Raw genomic sequence first — 19,510 nt, 5'->3', positions numbered from 1 at the left:
AGAAAATAAAAGTTGCAAAATGCATGTTCTTTCCCCTAGCTGTACTTAGACTTCTCTAGGCTGCTTCTTCCTGCTCCTTCTTCAGGCTCTGGTCTCCCCAGATCTACTCTTTCTTTATATACCCTCCTCCCTCAAAACTGGAAGTACTGTTTCAGCCCTGTTTCAATGAAATTTAACTGGAGAAATGAAACTGAAACTTCACCAGGGAAATGAAAATACTCCTCTCAGGGATACCCCCTCCCAATAAAAAACTCCAGGCCTCTAAGCCTTACCTTTTTTTCTTATTTTTTTCCTTTTGCCTCTGTAGGCCTCAAACCTCCACAGGTGCTTTTGGGGAAGACCACCACTTTTTCCATGGGTAAAATGTGAAATCATGTTATCAAAACTGGTTTTTATGGAGTTAATGCTTCATAAAAACCAGTTTTGAAAGAAACCTCACTAAGTCTTGACATCAAGGTTGGTTCCTCCATCAGTGCATTAAAAATGTTAAAATGTGCATCTCCTATCTGGCCAGTTTGACCTTCAAAAGACAGACAGGGTTTTGTTTTGTTTTTTTCCTCTCCAGAAATGAACTGTAATTGAATTAAAATCTGTTTGGTTTCTTTTTCTTTTTTTTCTTTTTTCTTTTTTGCTTTTGACACTAACATAAGTGCTAGATACATTAGTGGGGTTAGTGCACTGACCCTCAACTAACTTAATGTATGTTGGAATCATTATGTAAATATGAGCAATTCAAGGGAGGGAAGCTTTGTCTGGTGTCAGACTGTCTTCATCTTCTTGGGTAGTAAAGTGGTGTGTGTGTGTGTGTGTGTGTGTGTGTAGAGTTGTTTTGTTGCTTCAGCAGCTAGACTGGTTTTATTCAGCCTGAAAGAAGGAAAGGGGTAAAGTGAACCTTACTCACCCATTAGAAGTTCACTTGTGTTTATACCAGTGCTGCTTTGTCAAAGTTCTTTACATTTGGACGGTTTGGTTTGGCCTCTCCACAACTGACCTCTCCACATATATGTTTCCCAATGTCATAATTCTGGACTGGTACACCCAGAGATAACCTATGGCTGCGAGAGCTGGACCATAAGGAAGGCTGAGCGAAGGAAGATAGATGCTTTTGAACTGTGGTGCTGGAGGAAAATTCTGAGAGTACCTTGGACTGCAAGAAGATCAAACCAGTCCATACTCCAGGAAATAAAGCCAGACTGCTCACTTGAGGGAAGGATATTAAAGGCAAAACTGAAGTACTTTGGCCACATCATGAAAAGACAGGATCCCCTGGAGAAGATGCTGATGCTAGGGAAAGTGGAAGGCAAAAGGAAGAGGGGCCGACCAAGGGCAAGGTGGATGGATGATATTCTGGAGGTGACGGGCTCGACCTTGGGGGAGCTGGGGGTGGCGACGGCAGACAGGAAGCTCTGGCGTGGGCTGGTCCATGAAGTCACGAAGACTCGGAAGCAACTGACTGAATAAACAACAACAACAACAACAAGGTGAATGTTCTATCTGTGGCATTCATTCTATGCTCATTCACATGTGCGTACCACCATTTGATGCTGTAGGTAATGAACATGCATGTGTCAACCAACAGAATGATTATTCAGGGCTGAAGATTATACTTACACTCTGTGAGTCTGTCCCCATGGCCATGGGTTGAATGGACCGAATGTCTGGATTTTGGTGTTCCAGGCATCCTCCAACTTCATCAATGCTTCCAGCCCAGCCACTTCATCCCCTGTCTCATTTGTTTGCCTTTTGGACTGCAGGCATCAAATGGAACTGCCTACAATTTCCATTGGAAATTTGAACAAATCGTACGCCTTCTGTCTGTACATCAAGTTGTGAACAGAGCAAGATTGTTGAGGATGATTAGAATCACAAACCACTTCACTGAACATGATTCACTGAAGAGGTGCTGACTTAGAGTTGTTTGGGAGATTGTAGACAGTTAACACCATTAAAACACCAGACATGGCACAACCTTTACTGTTGTGTGCCTAATTTTATCAGAAGCAATTGATGCTTATGAAATGGGGCTGGGTTGGAAGTCCTAGAAGCCTGACTTTGAAGTCAGATAGCCTTTTTGCCAAGCTCCCTTATAGTTTAACAAATATCTTATTAACATGTAGAACATTCAGAGCAATAAAAATATATCATGTTTATCACTGCTTCCACAGCATGCATAGATATGGCATTTGGGCATTCAGCCGTACCAGCATTAGAAAGCCATTTACATTAGCTGAAGCTCCTGCAAAGAATACAGAACTTAGATGATAACTTCAAAGAAGATTGAGTAAATTGCATTTAAAATACTAAGGCTCCCATCTAAAACAACAACAGCAACCACTTACAAAGGAATCAGCAGCACAGAACACAATGGCACTTGCGTCTGAGTAAATATGAATAAACTTGAACTGCACGATTTCTTTTAAAAAGAGATCCAAGCCCCAAACATAGGAAGCTGCTTTATACCAAGTCATTCCATTGTTCTATCTAACTCTGCATTGGCTAGCAGGTTTATCAAAGGATTATTTCTAGAGCTCTCTGGAGATGCTATGGATTGAACCTGAGACCCTTTGCATGCAAAACATTTGGTCTTCCAGGACACTACAGCTCTTCCCCTCTATAACCCTGTGGGGAAATATGGAGTGTTCTTCATTCATGAAGCTATAGTAACCTCTCCTCTGTCCATCTTAGGGATGGCAGAGAATTCCGCCACAGATCACGGATCACGGATCATGGACCCCCGAACTCCATGGTGGAACAGCATGCCACCCCCCACCCCACCGTGGATCCCCCCCGGGACGAGACTCACTTGGGGCGGATCTTCCGGGCGGCAGTGGCTCCGGCGGCGGCTCCAGCGGCGGCAGCCAGTCTTCCGACCGGCTGCCACTGCTGCCATTTCCACTCTGATAAAAAAAAAGAAAAGAAAAGAAAGAAAAAGAAAGATGTGATAGGCTACGTAAAGATTTACGTAGCCTATCATGACTAGGGTTTTTTTAAAAAAACACGATGTGATAGGCTACGTTAATCTTTACATAGCCTATCATGGCTGGGTGGGTTAAAAAAAAAAAATGCGTACGCAAATGGTGGCGGCTACGGCCGCCACCTTTTGCGTTCCTTATTTTTGCCCTCTTAATCTACGTAAATATTTACGTAGACTATGACGGCAAAAATCAAGGGGAATGCAAATAGCGTAGCAGGCGCAATTTGCGTCCCTTTTTGATTCCCCGTTTTCACCTACGTAAATATTTACGTAGGCTAAAACGGGGAATCAAAAAGGGACGCAAACAGCGCCCACTACGCTATTTGCGTTCCCCTTGATTTTTGCCGTCATAGTCTATGTAAATATTTACGTAGATTAAGAGGGCAAAAATAAGGAACGCAAATGGTGGCGGCCGTAGCCGCCATTTGTGTACACGGTTTTTGTTGTTGTTTTTTACCCAGAGCCCTCCGCGGCCGGAAATCCAGCTGCGGACGGCTCTGGCCTGGCCGGGCCTAGCCAGCTGCTCCGCAGAGCTGCCACGAAGCACAGCCGGCCTCGGAGGATTCCGGGGGGGAGGAACGGAGTGCCTCCCCCCCCCAGCGAGGATTCCAGGGGGAGGGACGGAACGCCCCCCCCACCATCAACATAATCTGTGAACAGGTAAGTGACTTTCGTACATCCCTAGTGCATCTACAAGGGCATCATCCTCTTGGGAGAAAGCAAGATTTTGGGGGAGGTGAACAGACATGCCGCTGACCCCATCCCCAACACCTCCTGTACTGTTGCCATACTGAAAATGTAACACTCATCCCCAGGATTAGTTGTTGGTGTTGTTGTTCTTATCATTGAGCGCCTAGCAATCTAGGGGTCCTTTTCAACTTTCAGCTCCATTCTGACTCTGATTTGCTCCATCATAAAACAACAACAGATTGTACTAAATGGAGTGGAACTCATGATGGGAAAATATTTTTCAATGACTATTATCCTGTGAATTTCATAAGCAGAAGATAAGTGTCTTTTCATGCAGGAGAGAGAACTATTACATATCCTTCATGTCCCAAAGCAGCTAAACAAGAGTTAGCAGGTCTATTTGAAATGCTCTGGTGTAGCACAATGGCCTTATTGTTGTTTTCATATGGATCATAATTGTTGTCTTAATGCTTTGTGCTCTTAGCTAAAAAGAGGCGGATTCTGATAAGTACCCAGCAACTTCAGTATTAGCTCAGCTAAAGGAAGACAAAAAGAAAAAGACAGGGGCTAGGGGTTTGGTACTTCTATAAATGATACTATCTTGTCTGTCTTTGTTTGTTTCAGTTTACATATTTGGGGGGAAATTTGCTTATGTTTTTAGTGGGGAGCAGTAAAAGCATAATTTCTGGCTGTTCAGACTGAGGGCTCCTTCACACTGAGCTTTTATCGTGCAATCAAGATTGCTCCTTCATGGAAGTGTGCGGGCTCTTTACATGATGCTGTGACTAGGGTTGGCGGAGAATTTCTCCCTGAAACTTCGGGGGGCCGAGCGCCAACGTGTTCGGCCCCCCGAAGAAGTTTCGGGGAGAAATTCTCTGCATACACACACACCCCGCACCCCCGCCCCAGGACAGGACTTACCTTTCCCGAATGTCCCTCCCAGCGGCGGGTCCCAGCGGCGGTTTGTCAGGTCTTTGTCAGGGGCGGGGGCGGTAGCCGATCTTTCGACCGGCTGCCGCCGCCGCCATTCCAATAAAAGTAAAAAAAAAAAAAAACGCCCCCGTGATAGGCTACGTGACGATTAACGTAGCCTATCATGGCTAGATTTGCAAAGTCAGCCGTGATAGGCTACGTAAATCGTCACGTAGCCTATCACAGGTGACTTGAAAAAAAAAAAAGCGCGTACGGCTAATGGCGGCCCCCATAGGGAGCCGCCATTCACGTTACTTATTTGGTCACTGTAGTCTACGTAAAGATTAGGTAGACTACGGCGAAAATAAGGGCTCCCTATGGGGGCTGCCATTTGCGTACGCGCTTTTTTTTTTTTTAAGTCACCCATGATAGGCTACGTGACGATTTACGTAGCCTATCATGGCTGACTTTGCAGATCTAGCCGTGATAGGCTACGTTAATCGTCACGTAGCCTATCACGGGGGCGGTTTTTTTTTTAACTTTTTATTTCGTGGCTGGGCGAGGCGAGGCGCCTCCTCCCCGGCCTGAATTTCGGCCGGGCGAGGCGGGAAGCCTCCCCCCCGGCCTGAATTTCAGCCGGGCGAGGCGGGAAGCCTCCCCCCCCGGCCTGAACTTCGGGGGGAGAGCAGCGAAGCGTCTCCCCCCCACCGCGAAAAGCTGCAAGACCAGGTAAGTGGCTTTCGTGCACTCCTAGCTGTGACCCTGCCATGACCCTCCAGGGCATCTCCTGCACTAAATGCCCTTTGCTCCGTTTTTTAAATAGATTGCAGACAATGAGTTATCAAATTATCCCCTTGTGTTCTGCTTCAGTTTCCTCCATGAAAAGAGTTAAAGCGGCAGGAAGAGGAGCGAGATCAATGAAAGATAATGGCAGACTCAGATACGGGGAGAAGGAGGGGGAAGGGAGAGGGGAAAGGAAGCGCATGTAAAGGGAGTCAGTTGTGATCTTGCATTTAAAATGGAAGCAGAAAGCCCCGCTTTAAATGCAGGATTTTAGGCTGGTATAGAGATGCCCTGAGAAGGGATAAAAGAGGTGCTTTTTCTGCTCTTCCTTGCTTCCAGTGATGTTCACATCAGCACCACCTTTGTGCCCTTCTTATGGAGTCTGGTTTGCCACATGCTTAGCTGATCTAAGCTGATCTAAGAACAAACTGGAGAGGTTCAGAGGAGGGCAACAAAGATGATCAGGGGACCAGCATTACGGCCGCAAATGGCATCTGCTACGCCATTTGCGTCCCTGCTTTTGGCCGTGATAGGCTACGCATATATTTTGCAGGTTCGATGCGGAGCCGGCCTGGGCAGATTCTGGGGGGGAGGAACGGATCGCCTCCCCGTCCCCATCAAGGATTCCAGGGGGAGGAACGGATAGCTTCTCCCCCCCAGCGGACCCCCCGCAGACGGCAGGTAAGGGGACATCCCTACGGACGGCAGGTAAGGGGACATTCGTACATCCCTAGCTCCCATCCAAGTACTAACCAGGCCCAACCCTGCTTAACTTCTGAGATTAGACAGGATCAGGTGCTTTCAGGGTGGTGTGGCTGTGGGCCAGAAGCTGCAGCTGGTTCAGAATGCTGCAGCCTGGCTGCTGAGAGGAACTGCTAATAGGGATCCTATTACACCTATCCTGAAAGCACTGCACTGGCTTCCAGTGAGCTACTGAACCCAATTTAAGGTCCTGCTATTAGCATTTATTTATTTTATTTTTTATTTACAACAGGGAGGGAGCAATCCTATGTTCCCTAGACAGTGTCTAGGGAAACCGTGCTCCCACCCCCTCCCACTCCCTCTCATAGCCAAGGCAGAGAGAACCACACCAGCTGCCTCTCTGCACTCAGTAAACGGATCATGGACATGGTGGAAAGGAGACATTCCTGGGGGTGGCGAGGGGAGGATGCCAGGGCAGCTGGCTTACTCCTTTCCCTCTTACCACCCCAGCCTCCTTCCTTCTCCCTGCCTCCTTGGAGGCTTTGCTAGACAGATGAAATCGCCCATCTAGCTAAAACGCAGGATGGGCGGCATGAGGCACCTCCCTCTCTGCATAGGATACTTGTAAGCCTCTTGAGTTTGGGGGCTTACGGGTACCCAGGCACAGCCCATAGGATTACAGCCTTATATACTGCTCCACATCTAAATAGATTCCAGAGCTGCAAACAATAAAAGATAAAAACAACAGAAACACCATATTAAAACATATAAAAAAATAAAACAACATATTAAAACTAATAAAAAAACAAAGCAGAATACAAATGAAAACAGTGGCCGGTCAATCAAGGAAGGCTCTTGAAGTAAAGATGTCTTCAGCAGGCACTGAAAACAACACAATGTTGATGCCTGACTGACCTCCAGAGACAGGGAGTTCCACAAAAAGAGAGCCACCACACTGAAAGCTCATTATTGACGTTGTTGTTGTTGTTATTTCCCGCCTTTCTCCCAATACTGAGACTCAAGGCGGATTTACAACACTAAAAACTTGTACAGTTAAAACATATAAACAGAAATATACAAAAGTTAAACATATAATTAAATCATCAATAATATTAGAATTGTATAAAATACCAGAATTTGAAAAGACAACAACAATATAAACAATAGTACCAATCCATCATATTTTCACAGGTCCAGACTATCTATCCCCCAAAGCCTGCCAGAACAAAAATGTTTTTGCCTGCCTGCAGAAACATACCAAGGAGAGTGCCACTCTCGCCTCCCTGGGAAGGGAATTCCAGAGCCTTGGGGCAGCCACTGAGAAGGCCCGCTCCTGCGTTCCCCCCAGGAGAGCCTGTGATGGTGGCATCCATCATAGGTGGTACTCAAGGTGGAGTCCAGTTAGGCCATAGGTCCATGTGGAACCACCTGGAGCATCCAATCTGATTATCTCAGTGATCAGGCAGGTTGATAAGGGAGAAGGCGCTAGGAGTGCACGAAAGCCACTTACCTGGTCTCGCAGCTTTTCACGGTGGGGGGGAGGCGCTTCACTGCTCTTCCCCCAAGGTTCAGGCTGGGGGGGGAGGCTTCCCGCCTCGCCCGGCCGAAATTCAGGCAAGGGAGGAGGCTTCCCGCCTCGCCCGGCCGTGAAATAAAAAGTTAAAAAAAAATGCCCCCATGATAGGCTACGTGACGATTAACGTAGCCTATCATGGCTAGATCTGCAAAGTCAGCTGTGATAGGCTACATAAATCGTCACGTAGCCTATCACGGGTAACTTAACAAAAAAAAAAGCACGTACGCAAATGGTGGCCCCCATAGGGAGCCGCCATTCGCATTCCTTATTTGGTCGCTGTAGTCTACGTAAATCTTTACGTAGACTAAGGCGAAAATAAGGGCAACGCAAATAGCATTGCCCTTATTTTCACCGTAGTCTACATAATCTTTACGTAGACTACAGTGACCAAATAAGGAACGTGAATGGCGTCTCCCTACGGGGGCTGCCATTACCCGTACGCGCTTTTTTTCTTTTTTTTTAAAGTCACCCGTGATAGGCTACGTGACAATTTACGTAACCTATCATGGCTGACTTTGCAAATCTAGCCGTGATAGGCTATGTTAATCGTCACGTAGCCTATCACGGGGGCGTTTTTTTTTTTTTTTACTTTTATTGGAATGGCGGTGGCAGCAGCCGGTCGAAAGATTGGCTGCCGCCCCCACCCCTGACGAAGACCCGACGAACCGCCGCCGGGACCCGCCGCCGGGAGGGACATTCGGGAAAGGTAAGTCCCGTCCCGGGGGGGGTTCGGGGGGTGGGGGGGTGCGGAGAATTTCTCCCGAAACATCTTCGGGGGGCCGAACACGTTGGCGCTCGGCCCCCCGAAGTTTCGGGGAGAAATTCTCCGCCAACCCTAGAAGGCGCTCTCAAGAATCCCAGTCCCAAGTTGTTTAGAACTTTATACACTAGTGGCAAAACCTTACACCTGGCCCGGTAGCGGATAGGCAGCCAGTGCAGTTCTTTCAACAGAGGAGTTACACACTGAAAAGGGGCAGCTCCCGAAAACAGCTGAGCTGCTGCATTCTGCGCTAGCTCCAGCTTCCAGAGCAGCCTTAAGGGCAGTAATCCAATCTTGAGGTTTCCAATGCCTGTACAAACCCCTTTGGAGTGCTTCCCCATTACCAGCCAGCTACGGCCCTTAGATATGCAGGAGATGCCTTGCCATTGCCCTAAATCAGGTGAGGCCCTAAATGACATGATGTGGGGATATGAAATAAGGCATTCTCAGGAGTGGAGCCCTCATCTTTGAAACCATCTCCCAGGAGAGGGGTGATTAGCCCCCACTGTGAATATTTTAAGATGTAAGTAAAAGACCTTTTCTGTTGTTGCTTTGACAAGCATTTGACTCCTTGCTTGTTTACACAAGCATTTAGCTCCTGACTTGCTGGTTTCTGTGCCTCTCTGAGAAATTATTATTGTCATGTTTTATTGTAATCACAGAATAGTATTATTGTTTAATTGGTGTTTGTGTTATCACTATTTGTAAGCAGCTTTGTGCTCCTGCTTTGGAGGAAGGGCAGGGCATAAGAACTGTGAAGAAAGAAAGAAATATGTCTATTTTAAAAAACAGAAAAATGAAAAACTGACCCGTAAGTGAGTATGTTGACCTGCCTGTAGAAGCAGAGCTAGTGCTACTTCTGTTTGTCATGTGTTCATTTTTACAACAACCTTAGGCCATATTCCTAAGCCAGCTGACTGGTGGAAGTAAGTCCCACTGAAATCAGTGAGACTTGCTTCTGAGCAAACATAGTTAAGATCAGACTGCCCATCATATCAGCGTTGACCCCTTATTTTCTGCCAGCATTCCTGAATATTTTGAAAGGATCAAGGTCCATACTTTCAGGTTCAGTCTACGATTTTCAACTTCAGATGCTCTTATCATCCATCTTAGGATATAGAGACTGAAGACATACATATAAAAACTTTTCAGACTGCTTGAGGAGTTCTCTTCTCTCTCTCTCTCAACAGTGGGGCCGCTGGACACTTACGAACACATCTCGCTGAGGAAATGAGTTGGGGAGCTCTGCATTCACTTGAAATGAGCTGCTTGCATTTTTCTCTAGAACATGCCTCTGTGGAAAATACGGTATTAGTTTGCTATGTAATGATCTAGGCAACTGCAGCACTTTTTTTTAATAACTTGGGCAAGACTTATTGATTTCTCTGTTGTCTGCTGTGAGAGGATACTCTGAAAAGGCCCAGCTCAGTCTCCCCCTCACTGAAGAGCCATTTCACCTATTCGGGGATGACTTGATAGCGATTTGCAAAGAACTGAAAGCCTGCACTTGCATGTGGAGAGTAAAGTTATGTACATATCCAAGCAATACTTTGAGCCTGTTGAGACAAGGTGCTTTGCAGCCACTTCTTTTTAAAGCACTAGATTCAATTGAGGGGGAAATTAGTGCTGTACTGAAAATTTCTCCCACATTTTTTTGGAATGACCATTCTCATTCCATTTGATAGAAAAGCAGTTGCTTTCAAAAAGAAATTCAAAGGAGGAGAAATTTCGGAGAAATTCTCATGGGCTGGGTTTGGGGTTCTTGTGCTTACCTTACTTTAGGAGGCGGTTGAGGAGCGTGCAGGAGTGTCCTGTCTGTCATTGTACAGTCATCTCTCTGGCAGCCGGCAGCCTCCTCAGCCTCCTGCATTTCAATTAAAGCCATTGTGAGGAAGACATCATGAGGAAATTCCTCCCATGGGGCATTTTCAGTTCAGGAAATGCAGGCGGTCTTGGAGGCTGCAAAGCAATGGAAAGATGTGTAATAGAGAAAGAAAAAAATACAGAGCACCCTCGGCCACCTCACAGTGATTAGGTGAGCTCAAAAATACCACCAAAAGACATTCAAAATTCTGCCTCAAAAAAGTGGAAACCTCAACACAGTTGATGCTGTTGCCGCCTACAGAAGCAGTGCAGTAAACCAAAAACCCTTAGGAACAAAGAAAGAACCTGTGCCACCACCCCTGCCAATAGTGAGCCCTATCTGTGAGGAATTGTTGGAGACTTCTCTCCTCCCCTAGGAGAAATTCAGTGAAATCCCCCCCGCCCAGTTTCTCTGCCTGCAAATAGGCTAGAGAATTTTGAGAGGATATTTGTGCACAGCTCTAGAAAAAATGAGTCTGTTGGTCAGAATGAGCCTTGTGTATCAGCCTACGGCAGTACCACCATTAGGTTGGACTCAGTGGTCTTATAGGCCCCTTCCAACCCTACTGTTCCACTATTATGCTATGATTCAAAGTGAGCTGATTATGCTTCACTTTTTAGCGTTGGTAACAAAAGCTAGGGCTGTGCAGGGACTCCTTGATCCTACTCGGAAGCCACTTTGTGGCTTCTGAGGTGGGTCTGATCTGGCTCGGGCAGATTTGAGGAGCCCCTTACCTGCCTCAGCCCCAAACCCAAAGCAGGGTTTGGATGGCAAACCCTGCTTCAGGTCCCCCCCCCCTGATGCCCCCATGCAACACCCCAGCTCCTTACCTGGGCTTCCTCCTCCTCTGCTGCCGCCACAGCCGTTACCTTCTCCATCGCTGCACTCTTGCCTTCACCACCTTCACCACCACTGCTGCTGTCTTCACCACTGCCACCGCTGCTGCTGTCTTCACCGCCGCCTCTGCTGCTGTCTTCGCCGCTGCTGCCATCTCCTGAGGCCTGGACACATGGCGACTCCTCTTCTTGCAGGGACTCACCATTTTTAAAATAGCAACCTCCTGGAAGTTCCAGTGCCATTTTAAAAATGGCAACTCCCTGCAAGAAAATTTGTTGTGCATCCAGGCCTCAGGAGCTGGCGGTGAAGAGGCAGCAGTGAAAGCAGGAGTGATGTGACAGGCAGTAGCGGCTGCGATAGCGAAGACAACAGTGGCAAAGACACCGTGCTGGCAGCACAGCGGGGGCAAAGGCAGTGACAGAGAAGGAAGCAGTGGAGCAGCGGCAGAGAAGGTGGAGAAGGCAGTGGCACGATGAGGAGAAGGTGGTGGAAGCAGCTCAGGTAAGGACCTGGAGGGGCTGGGGGGGCTGGGACGGGGGGGCTGGCCCAGAGGCCGAAGCTCCGAAGTGCACTGAGTGCTGCGGTGAGCCATGACCCAATCTGGGTCACTTTGTGCCCCCTCTGCTTCACCTCGGAAGGGGCACAAAGTGACCCGAACCAGCCCGCTTCAACTCGGGGTTTAGGCCTCGGGCCAAAGCGGTGCACAGCCCTAACAGAAGCCCTCTTCACACCTTCTGAAGCATATATGGTGAATGTGTGGAGAGGGGGATCTTGCTGTCTCTCTCCCTCACCCTGTCCCCAGTGCAGTCAGTGAGAGGGATGGATGAATCCATCAGTTTCGCTTTCTCCCACATTTGAATTTTGTTAATCTCAAGCTCTTTCCCTCTTGTTTTTGAATAAATTTGCAAATCTGGGAAGTTCTTATCGAGCAATGAAACAAACAACCTGCTTTTCGCATGGCTCATGATTAGATTAGATTTCATTTCATTTCTTTTCTTTTATTTAATAGATTTATATTTGTTATCCATATTTTAAAATATTCCTAAGTGGTTTACATGAAAATTAAAAAATTAAAATACATTATGATATGCATTAAAATGCAATTAAAATACGTAATTACTGAAACATTTATATAAAACAATAAAACAATTACAACCAATTTAAAACCACAACAACTCATAATCACAAACAAGCAGATTGGGCAGATGGAAGAGTTCCCTGCTGAGACCCCTGAGCTAGACAAATTCAGAAACTTCTCTACATAATTTGGATGGCACTAGAGGAATATGGCAGGTTTATTTGGTAGCTTTCAAGACCTTCCCTTGGTTTTGCATCACATATGTTTCAAAATGTGAAGCCTCCTTGCCTTCTTAGTATGCATTGAGAAGAGGGATACAAAAGAGCAGAAGGCTGTCTCCTCCTCCTAATGGGATTTCTTGGCTGCATGTGTGAATTTGTTTCCTCACCACTGCATGTACAATGCTGCTCCCAGTATGGTATACATTTCATGTCAAAGTCCGCACCCCCCTGCAACATCAACAACAAAAAATGGTGCTGAAGTGAATGGAGAAGCTTTGCATACGTGAGACATCAATGGATGCCTCTTTGCATATGGAGTGCCTGATAAGTCTGTCAAAGTAAAATCTTGTAATTCTCCAAGAATGTTACCTCATGACATTGAGTTGGATCCAGTGCTGTAACTCCACTGATGGAACTGATTCCATCAGCGGGGGGGGGGGGGAGAGAGATTCTCCCTCCCACTATAGCCCTCTGTGCACCCACAAAATCTGCTCTGGAGAGCTGGGAAACCTTCCAGAGAAGATTTTAGGCAGTGTGGAGGACTGCCTGGGGGAAGAGAGAGAAAGGGGGAAAGTCCCATTGCGCTAGCAGAATTCTGCTAGCATAGCTTTGGATTTAACCAAATATATGCAAAGCAAAAGGGGGGAGGGTGTTAGTGAACATACCACTAGGGAGGGGTGAGAATTACATTGGTCATTTTTTGTGTGTGTGTGGGGGGGTTGTTTTTATAAGAACTTACCAAAATTTGCAAATGTCTCCATAAATGAGACAGGAAGAACTTGTTTTTTATATATTAAAACCCCCCCCCCAATATATTTGTCATGTCTTTTGGCTAGTACAATAAACTTTGAGATTGATTGATATATACATGATACCCAGTGTGGTGTAGTGGTAAGAGTGTTGGACTGGGAGCTGGGAGATCCGAGTTCTAGTCCCCACTAGGTCATGGAAGCTCACTGGATGACTTTGGGCCAGTCATAGACTCTCAGCCCAATCTACCTCACAGGGTTGTTGTTGTGAGGATAAAATGGAGAGGAAGAGGATAACATAAGCCGCCTTGGGTTCCTTGCAAGTGGAAAAAAGGTGGGATATAAATGCAATAAATAAATAACCAAAATATTCAAATGTGGGAGAAAACAAAACTGACAGATTTCTCCATCACTAGAAAATACTTGATGTAGTGACAAGCAAATAGGGACATTTCTGCTTATTGAATTCTGAATGCCACTCTGAAACTAGGAGCGTCATTTCCAGCTTGATGGGAGAGTAATATTGGTTCTAGTTCATTCCAGAGCTTTAAAAAAAACTAATAAAATGTCTGAGCGATAATAAATGCTATTGAAACTGAATAGAGAACAGCCTGCCTATTGGACAATAAAACTACTTAAAAAGTTATTTATCAACAGAAGTGATTTTGCATAACCGACATACTCTCCTGCTGAAAATGATGAAGTAACATAACATCTCTACTAGTTTATAATGTTACACTCTGTAACTAATGATTTTTTTTAAAAAAAAACCATTTCACATTTCTAACAAGTTTATGAAGGGGATAATGATTTTATGTGACAAATGAATATGCAGAAAAGAATGATTTTTGTGCAGTTAATAGCTTCATGCAATTAATGAGCAAATACCACTCCTACAATTTTAGTGTGCATTACTCTCAGAGAGATCATTCATCCTAAAGATTTTTTATGCCTTTTATAAAATGTATTGCATGATAATCTTCTCTAAGATATATTTTCATATGCTTCTCATGGATATCTGCATACTAATGAAATTCCAATATGGTTATTGCAAATTAAAATATACTGTAAATGGCCATTATCACAAGATATATCATTATATGCTGATCATATATTGATCATCAATTCCTGGGAAATTCAGTCCACAATCCAATTAAGTGGATATGCTTAGGGATGTACGAAAGTCATTTACCTTTTCGAAGGGTGACATTCGCGGTGGGGGGGAGTCGCTCCGTCCCTCCCCTCTGAAATTCTGGCCAGGGGGGCGCTCCATCCCTCCCCCCCGAAATTCTGGCTGGGGGGGAGGCACTTCATCCTTCCCCCCCTGAATCCTGGCCGGCCGGCTCCACAAATGGTGGCGGCCGTAGCCGCCTCCATTTGCGTCCCTGCAGTCAGCCATGATACGCTACGTAGCCTATGATAGGCCACTCCTGTAAAAAAAAAAAAGAGAGAGAGAGAGAGACGTGATAGGCTACGTAAAGATTTATGTAGCCTATCATGACTAGGTTTTTAAAAAAACCACGACGTGATAGGCTATGTAAATCTTTACATAGCCTATCATGGCTGGGTGGGTTAAAAAAAAAAACCACGTACGCAAATGGCGGCGGCTACGGCCACCGCCATTTGCGTTCCTTATTTTTGCCCTCTTAATCTACATAAATATTTACATGGACTATGATGGCAAAAATAAAGGGGAATGCAAATAGCGTACAGGGCGCTATTTGCGTCCCTTTTTGATTCCCTGTTTTAGCCTATGTAAAACTTTATGTAGGCTAAAACGGCGAATCAAAAAGGGACGCAAATAGCGCCCGCTACTATATAGTCTACATAAATATTTACGTTGATTAAGAGGGAAAAATAAGGAATGCAAATGGTGGTGGCCGTAGCCGCCGCCATTTGCGTATGCGGGGTTTTGGGGTTTTTTTACCCAGAGCCCTCTGCGGCCGGAAATCTGGCTGTGGACGGCTCTGGCCTGGCTGGGCCAGGCCGGCTGCTCCTCAGAGCACAGCCGGGCATGGAGGATTCCGGGGGGGAGGAACGGAGCGCCTCTCCCCCCCCTGGCGAGGATTCCAGGGGGAGGGACGGAACGCCTCCCCCCCACCATAAACATAATCTGCGAACAGGTAAGTGACTTTCGTACATCCCTATGCGTACGCAAATGGCGGCAGCTACGGCCACCTCCATTTGTGTTCCTAATTTTTGGCCATCTTAGTCTACCTAAATATTAATGTAGACTATGATGGCGAAAATAAAGGGGAACGCAAATAGCGTAGTGGGCGCTATTTGTGTCCCTTTTTGATTTGCCGTTTTAGCCTACGTAAAGATTTACGTAGGCTAAAATGGTGAATGAAAAAGGGACGCAAATAGCACCAGCTACGCTATTTGCGTTCTCCTTTATTTTCGCCGTCATAGTCTACGTAAATATTTACATAGATTAAGACAGCCAAAAAGAAGGAACGCAAATGGCGACGGCCGTAGCCACTGCCATTTGCGTACGCGGTTTTGTTTTGTTTTGTTTTGTTTACACAGAGCCCTCCACGGCCGGAAATCTGGCTGCAGATGGCTCTGGCCTGGCCGGGCCGGGCCGGGCCTGGCTGGCTGCTCCGCAGAGCTGCCGCGGAGCACAGCCAGCCATTCGAGGATTCCGGGGGGAGGAACGGAGCACCTCCCCCCCAGCCAGGATTCTGGGGGGAGGGACGGAACGCATCCCCCCCACCATCAACATAATCTGTGAAAAGTAAGTCACTTTTGTACATCCCTAGCTAGATGTGCTTCACTGGAGCATCCACAGAGTTTTTGTGTTGCTGTTTTTTTGAGGACCGGCAGCTCAGTGGATGGAGGGGGCCATAGCTTAGTGGCAGAGTACATGCTTTGCATGCAGAAGGTGCCAGGGTCAATCCATGGCATCTGCAGGTAGGGCTAGGAATAGGCTGACCATATTTCCTTGAGACAAAAACGGGATATTGGGATGACAAAAATGGGACGGGGTTATGTAATGTCCCACCGGAGAGTTTCTCTGTAATAAAAAAATAGCTAACAGCCTGTTGAACTGAAATATGAGTCTGAAAAGTCCGAATCAAACTGAATGTAAGGCAGAAAGAATCTCTATGGGCAGAATGGTGGTAGAAATAACAGTAAGACTCACCTCCTGGCTCCCACATGCTGAATGGGGCTTAGCGACCACCTCTTGAACTCCCTGCCACTGCAGACAAGCAAGGGGGTGGCGTCTGATCGTTGCTAGCTCAAAAAGCCTGGCCCTGACTGGATAAAGTAAATGGAACTTCCTCTTTCATCACACGAGTAGTTTTACTGCACGCATTGATTAGCATAGAGTCTTATGACAAACATGTTCAGTTGTTTACAAAAAAATTAAAACGGGACAAGATTGACATTTATCTTAAAATGCCAGGATGGTTGGGAAATATGAAAAAAAACAGTACTGTCATTTAAAACAGTATATATGGTCAGCCTAGCTAAGAAAGAATCCTGCCCAAAACTCCAGAGAACTATTGCCAATCAGTGTTGACAATACTAGGCTAGATGAACCAATGTTTTGCCTTTGTATAAGGCAGCTTCCTATGTTCCTAAGATCAATCACCCTGCATGGAAGGTCCACAGAGCTTATTTCATTCAGAAGGTCAAAGATCAGTGTGCCACTTGGCTTCAATTCAAGTGCTTCAAGCTAACGGTCTTGCTGTTATTTTGAGTACAATTATTTCGAGTATGATGCCATTTTGAGTAAAATTGATGCATGGGTGCATTGGCTTGCCTTGAAAAGAAAAAGTAGAACAAACAGGGATGTGCAATTCAGCAGACCTTGAGCTCATCAAGGTTTTTCAAATTCAGCCTTGGAGCTCATTCCAACACATGCCTGTATGAGGTTTATTCAGGGCTTCTGCATGAAAATTCATGCCAATTTCAAGCATGTTTTTTCCCCCAAAATTAGGGATGGGGGAAAATTTCTCCCTGAAACTTCGGGGGGCTGAGTGCCAATGCATTCAATCCTCCGAAGGTTGTTCGGGGAGAAATTCTCTGCCCCCCCGCCCCCGCCCCGCCCCCGGGATGGGACTTACCTTTCACGAATGTCCCTCCCGGCGGCGGGTCCCGGCGGCGGTTCGGCAGGTCTTCGTCAGGGGCGGGGGCGGCAGCTGGGCTTTCGACCGGCTGTAGCCGCTGCCATTACAAGAAAAGTAAAGAAAAAAAACACGCCCCTGTGATAGGCTACGTAACGATTAACGTAGCCTATCACGGCTAGATTTGCAAAGTCAGCTGTGATAGGCTACGTTAATCGTCACATAGCCTATCACAGGTGACTTTAAAAAAAAAAGCGCGTACGGCTAATGGCGGCCCCCATAGGGAGCCGCCATTCGTGTTCCTTATTTGGTCCCTGTAGTCTACGTAAAGATTTACGTAGACTACGGCGAAAATAAGGGCAATGCTAGGGTTGGCGGAGAATTTCTCCCCGAAACTTCGGGGGGACGAGCACCAACGTGTTCGGCCCCCTGAACAAGTTTCGGGGAGAAATCCTCCGAACCCCCCCGCACCCCGCACCCCCCCCGGGACGGGACTTACCTTCGCTGAATGTCCCTCCCGGCGGCGGGTCAGGCCGGCGGTTCGGCGGGTGTTCAAGCGGGGCGGGAGCAGCAGCCAGTCTTTCGACCGGCTGCCGCCACCGCCATTGCAATCAAAGAAAAAAAAATACCCCCTGATAGGCTACGTGACGATTGACATAGCCTATCACAGCTGACTTTGCAGATCTAGCCGTGATAGGCTACGTGAATCATCACGTAGCCTATCAGGGGGCGTTTTTTTTTTTTCTTTCTTTCATTGGAATGGCGGCGGCGGCAGCCGGTCGAAAGACCGGCTGCCACTCCCGACCCGCTCGAACACCCGCCGAACTGCCAGACGGACCCGCCGCCGGGAGGGACATTCGGCGAAGGTAAGTCCCGTCCCGGGGGGGGTGCGGGGGGCAGGGAGGTTCGGAGGATTTCTCCCCGAAACTTGTTCAGGGGGCCGAACACGTTGGCGCTCGGCCCCCCAAAGTTTCGGGGAGAAATTCTCCGCCATCCCTAATCAGGGCTAGGCACAACTTACAGTCTTATCCTCCACGAATTTGCCAAATCCCCTTTTAAAGCCATCCAAGCTGGTGGCCATCACTATATCTTGTGGTAGTGAATTCCATGGTTTAACTATGCACTGTATGCACTTTTTTCATACAATCCCAGGCATCGCAAATGCACACTGACAGAGCTACAATGCAATGGCATGAGAAGGATCAAGATCCTAGAGGAAACCTGCAAAATTTCACATGAGCAACAGCTGAGAGAGGAAAGTGATGCATTCCCAGCAGGCATCATGGCCAAGAGAGCAATCCTGTGGTGCTGGGAGAACATCTGAGGGACCATAGGGTTCTTTGGAGTCCCCCCTCCAAGGCCATAGACACTGATACAATCAACTACAGAATCCAGTCCCTCCTACTACCCCTTGCAGCCGTGCCAGGTCCTTTTGAATGTCACAAAAGTGGTCTTGGAGGATGTCAGAGAGGTCTGCAAGGGGTTTTTCCAGTGAGTGGGGAAGGGAGGGGAGAGGCCAGGATACAATGTTTCTGATAGCCTCTTGATCCCTGGCCCCAACCCTGGGAGCACACCTACTGTAGACAGACAGCTCAGAGCGTTGTCTAGAGGAAAAATGAAAAAAAGAAAAAGGACGGAGAAGCAAAAATTAACTCTGTTGCCCCTCCCTCCCTGCTGGCAGCAGCCCAGCTGGCCTGGCCACTAGATAATAATAAGGCTCCAAGATTCGAAATTTCTGTTTAATGAGAGTGCAACCCATAGGATTGCACCCTAATAATTTTACCAGGGATATAGACTATTTAAAAATATATATCTAGGAGAATCCCTCAGGATGGTACCAACCACTCCGTTTAAAAAATCATGTATTTGGAAGGAACTGGGCCAACAAATGTGTGTTTGTGTGTAGTACTGTTGTTCACCAGGAATGTTAGCTCAATAGAGTTATGACCAACCATTGCTCAGTGTTAGATAACAGGCTAAATTGTGGAAAACCAGGGTTTAATATGCCAAAGACAGACCACACCTCACCCTCGGTGAACAATTTTATCCATATGTGAAATCTAAATTCCAAACCCTGACTTAGGGTGCAATCCTATGCATGTTTAGACAGAGAAAGGGCCTACAAGTCCCTAGGGATGGCGGAGAATTTCTCCCCGAAACTTCGGGGGGCCGAGCGCCAACGTGTTCGGCCCCCCGAACAAGTTTCGGGGAGAAATCCTCCGCCCCCCCGCCCCCCGCCCCCTCCCGGGACGGGACTTACCTTCCCTGAATGTCCCTCCCGGCGGCGGGTC

The 19,510-nt window shown here is 46.9% G+C and overlaps 1 long non-coding RNA gene across 1 annotated transcript in view; it reads right to left on the bottom strand.

Annotated features, from left to right (window-relative positions):
* Positions 1-636: 636 nt before the first annotated feature.
* Positions 637-19,510, bottom strand: part of LOC146357139 (uncharacterized) — a 37,470-nt gene continuing 18,596 nt past the window's right edge. The window contains exons 2-4 of the long non-coding RNA XR_014788673.1: positions 10,170-10,356; positions 2,804-2,897; positions 637-1,453 (exon numbers count right to left, since the gene is read on the bottom strand). This is a non-coding gene — a long non-coding RNA (uncharacterized LOC146357139). The remainder of the gene's footprint in view (positions 1,454-2,803; positions 2,898-10,169; positions 10,357-19,510) is intronic.

The sequence above is a fragment of the Heloderma suspectum genome, chromosome 1 (assembly GCF_057233095.1).
Source record: "Heloderma suspectum isolate Gila_16-S chromosome 1, 16-S_ref, whole genome shotgun sequence".
Taxonomy (NCBI): Eukaryota; Metazoa; Chordata; class Lepidosauria; order Squamata; family Helodermatidae; genus Heloderma; species Heloderma suspectum.
Note: the sequence above shows the minus strand (reverse complement) of the source record. Positions and strands in the feature narration are given on the sequence as shown.